Source organism: Acartia tonsa, chromosome 5 (assembly GCF_053477335.1).
Source record: "Acartia tonsa isolate MP-2025a chromosome 5, ASM5347733v1, whole genome shotgun sequence".
Classification (NCBI taxonomy): Eukaryota; Metazoa; Arthropoda; class Copepoda; order Calanoida; family Acartiidae; genus Acartia; species Acartia tonsa.
Window position 1 is genome coordinate 25,527,364 of NC_137264.1, and position 2,500 is coordinate 25,529,863.

The 2,500-nt window shown below is 48.3% G+C and overlaps 16 non-coding genes across 16 annotated transcripts in view; 9 read left to right on the forward strand and 7 right to left on the reverse strand.

Annotated features, from left to right (window-relative positions):
* Positions 1 to 40, forward strand: part of LOC145320442 (5S ribosomal RNA) — a 119-nt gene extending 79 nt beyond the window's left edge. Inside the window, exon 1 of the ribosomal RNA XR_013880226.1 lies at positions 1 to 40. This exon is cut by the window's left edge and continues 79 nt beyond it. This is a non-coding gene — a ribosomal RNA (5S ribosomal RNA).
* Positions 41 to 102: 62 nt separating this feature from the next.
* TRNAM-CAU (transfer RNA methionine (anticodon CAU)) lies at positions 103 to 175 on the reverse strand. Its single transcript has one exon. It is a non-coding gene; the product is annotated as a tRNA-Met (tRNA).
* Positions 176 to 251: 76 nt separating this feature from the next.
* Positions 252 to 323, reverse strand: TRNAG-UCC (transfer RNA glycine (anticodon UCC)). The gene has a single exon. It is a non-coding gene; the product is annotated as a tRNA-Gly (tRNA).
* A 71-nt stretch (positions 324 to 394) lies between these two features.
* Positions 395 to 466, reverse strand: TRNAH-GUG (transfer RNA histidin (anticodon GUG)). The gene has a single exon. It is a non-coding gene; the product is annotated as a tRNA-His (tRNA).
* A 104-nt stretch (positions 467 to 570) lies between these two features.
* On the forward strand, positions 571 to 643 carry TRNAV-AAC (transfer RNA valine (anticodon AAC)). Its single transcript has one exon. It is a non-coding gene; the product is annotated as a tRNA-Val (tRNA).
* A 3-nt stretch (positions 644 to 646) lies between these two features.
* On the forward strand, positions 647 to 718 carry TRNAE-UUC (transfer RNA glutamic acid (anticodon UUC)). The gene has a single exon. It is a non-coding gene; the product is annotated as a tRNA-Glu (tRNA).
* A 97-nt stretch (positions 719 to 815) lies between these two features.
* Positions 816 to 897, forward strand: TRNAS-GCU (transfer RNA serine (anticodon GCU)). Its single transcript has one exon. It is a non-coding gene; the product is annotated as a tRNA-Ser (tRNA).
* Positions 898 to 997: 100 nt separating this feature from the next.
* TRNAE-CUC (transfer RNA glutamic acid (anticodon CUC)) lies at positions 998 to 1,069 on the reverse strand. The gene has a single exon. It is a non-coding gene; the product is annotated as a tRNA-Glu (tRNA).
* Positions 1,070 to 1,197: 128 nt separating this feature from the next.
* TRNAN-GUU (transfer RNA asparagine (anticodon GUU)) lies at positions 1,198 to 1,271 on the forward strand. The gene has a single exon. It is a non-coding gene; the product is annotated as a tRNA-Asn (tRNA).
* A 151-nt stretch (positions 1,272 to 1,422) lies between these two features.
* On the reverse strand, positions 1,423 to 1,495 carry TRNAR-ACG (transfer RNA arginine (anticodon ACG)). Its single transcript has one exon. It is a non-coding gene; the product is annotated as a tRNA-Arg (tRNA).
* Positions 1,496 to 1,579: 84 nt separating this feature from the next.
* On the forward strand, positions 1,580 to 1,652 carry TRNAV-CAC (transfer RNA valine (anticodon CAC)). The gene has a single exon. It is a non-coding gene; the product is annotated as a tRNA-Val (tRNA).
* Positions 1,653 to 1,761: 109 nt separating this feature from the next.
* TRNAP-AGG (transfer RNA proline (anticodon AGG)) lies at positions 1,762 to 1,833 on the forward strand. Its single transcript has one exon. It is a non-coding gene; the product is annotated as a tRNA-Pro (tRNA).
* A 137-nt stretch (positions 1,834 to 1,970) lies between these two features.
* TRNAQ-CUG (transfer RNA glutamine (anticodon CUG)) lies at positions 1,971 to 2,042 on the forward strand. Its single transcript has one exon. It is a non-coding gene; the product is annotated as a tRNA-Gln (tRNA).
* Positions 2,043 to 2,148: 106 nt separating this feature from the next.
* TRNAF-GAA (transfer RNA phenylalanine (anticodon GAA)) lies at positions 2,149 to 2,221 on the forward strand. Its single transcript has one exon. It is a non-coding gene; the product is annotated as a tRNA-Phe (tRNA).
* A 111-nt stretch (positions 2,222 to 2,332) lies between these two features.
* TRNAT-AGU (transfer RNA threonine (anticodon AGU)) lies at positions 2,333 to 2,406 on the reverse strand. The gene has a single exon. It is a non-coding gene; the product is annotated as a tRNA-Thr (tRNA).
* Positions 2,407 to 2,482: 76 nt separating this feature from the next.
* The window catches only part of TRNAK-CUU (transfer RNA lysine (anticodon CUU)), a 73-nt gene continuing 55 nt past the window's right edge, over positions 2,483 to 2,500 (reverse strand). The window contains exon 1 of the tRNA in view: positions 2,483 to 2,500. This exon is cut by the window's right edge and continues 55 nt beyond it. This is a non-coding gene — a tRNA (tRNA-Lys).

A 2,500-nucleotide genomic window follows, 5' to 3' on the forward strand; every position in this document is an offset into this window, starting at 1 on the left:
TGGATGGGTGACCGCCTGGGAATACTTGGTGTCGTAGGCCTAAACTTTCGTTTTCCTTTCCATCACTACACGCATTAGACATATTAAGATCAAAATGAAGTCTGCCCCCGGTGAGGCTCGAACTCACGGCCTTCAGATTATGAGACTGACGCGCTGCCTACTGCGCTACGGAGGCTTGGTGATCTCTGTTGCACAATTTGGAAGCAGTATTGGCCAATTACGGCACATACCATGGCTTAAAAATTCAGCTCTGCGTCAGCCGGGAATCGAACCCGGGTCAACTGCTTGGAAGGCAGCTATGCTCACCACTATACCACTGACGCTTCTTCATGACATGGGCTCCCAGTTCCAAATTCAAAGTCACGATGTGACAGGGAAAGGAAAAAATTGTCACTGCCGTGACCAGGATTCGAACCTGGGTTACTGCGGCCACAACGCAGGGTCCTAACCACTAGACGATCACGGCTAGAGACAGTGACAAAGGCACAAATGTTCTAGTGTACATACCACAAAGGCCAGCCTTTTCCGTGATTTCATAACATCCCACCTTAGTTGGCACTATACCACAGAGTTTCCGTGGTGTAGCGGTTATCACATCTGCCTAACACGCAGAAGGTCTCCGGTTCGATCCCGGACGGAAACATGATCCCACGTGGTCTAACGGCTAGGATATCTGGCTTTCACCCAGGAGGCCCGGGTTCAACTCCCGGCGTGGGAAATCTTTTTCTTCTCTAAAAACTGCTGAACCACCAGGATCTCATTCTTTCATGCAAACATCAAGGGCTTCCCAAGTTTCGGCCTGACTCCTCCTAGTTGACGAGGTGGCCGAGTGGTTAAGGCGTTGGACTGCTAATCCAATGGGCTCTGCCCGCGTGGGTTCGAATCCCATCCTCGTCGGAAGTTTTGTTCAATTATTGCCTTTTCTTCTCTCGAGAAATTCGATGCTATACCAACTCAACTACACTTGGACAAGCGCACAAGAGGGGGGAAAAAAGTTTTCCGTTACCGGGAATCGAACCCGGGCCTGCTGGGTGAGAGCCAGCTATCCTAACCACTAGACCATAACGGAAGGATGTATGATGTGTTTAGCAGTGCAAACTTAAACAAAGCATTTTCCAAACTGGCTTTCTCAATTGTACAATTATTTAACCATGTTGGCATATTTCTCAATTATTTCGATACCAGCATCATCAACTTGCCTCCGTGGCGCAATCGGCTAGCGCGTTCGGCTGTTAACCGAAAGGTTGGTGGTTCGAGCCCACCCGGGGGCGCAGACACCTTTTTCTTGTTGAGCGTAGCAATCAACGTGAACAAAACATAAGTATTGGCAGCTAAACAAACATATTGTCCATGTATCTGTGTATGCAATGTCATGCCATGTGTCTCAGTCATACACATTTAGTCTGTTCAAAGATAAAAATCCGATCTCGGCAGGATTCGAACCTGCAATCTTCTGATCCGTAGTCAGACGCGTTATCCGTTGCGCCACGAGACCCTGTAGTACACCGTTGGGACAGATCCATACCACATTTGCTACAACTCAATATTTCAAACAAAGAATTTGCCTCTCTACCAGCAAGGTTCCTTAGTGTAGTGGTTATCACGTGTCCTTCACACGGACAAGGTCGCCGGTTCGATCCCGGCAGGAACCAAACAGTCTGTTTTTTCTTCTTCTTTCTTGAAGGTCCTCGTTCAAAGGTGAGTCTCCTTCCGCAGGCATGTCAAATAAATACCCACACGCACTGTTACCACTCAACAGCTGGCTCGTTGGTCTAGGGGTATGATTCTCGCTTAGGGTGCGAGAGGTCCCGGGTTCAAATCCCGGACGAGCCCACTTGCTTTTTGGATTGGTCATGTTTGGCCCTAATTTCAGGGTTTCTGCAAATATGTTCCAGTTGTTTTACCTTTTTCTTTTCAATGGGAAAACGATTGGAAAACTGTACGTGCATCTTGACATCGCTAGATGTGAAGGTCCTATGGTGTAATGGTTAGCACTCTGGACTCTGAATCCAGCGATCCGAGTTCAAATCTCGGTAGGACCTGTCTCTTTTTCTGTTTGTTCGTTTGTTTTCGTCTGTCAGGCCACTTTTTCTTTTTGAAATGCTATGCTGCTGCGTTTCCGCTTGGGTCGCCAAGAACATAGCACAGGCCGTGATAGCTCAGTTGGGAGAGCGTTAGACTGAAGATCTAAAGGTCCCCGGTTCGATCCCGGGTCGCGGCATTTTGTTGAACTGTTTGTTTCGCTTCATTTTTCCTGTATCTTGGGCAAAATGTGAGCAGTGAAATCTTTCAGAGGCCTTCTTTTGACAGTTGGGTTGGTCAAAAAAAGTTGAGGCACCACCGAGATTCGAACTCGGGATCTCCTGTTTACTAGACAGGCGCTTTAACCAACTAAGCCATGGCGCCCTTTCTGCTGGTGGGTCCATGAGTGTGCACCTCATACTCGTTGCAGCTAAGTGGGAAACACACCAAAAGGAATGGTCGCCCAACGTGGGGCTCG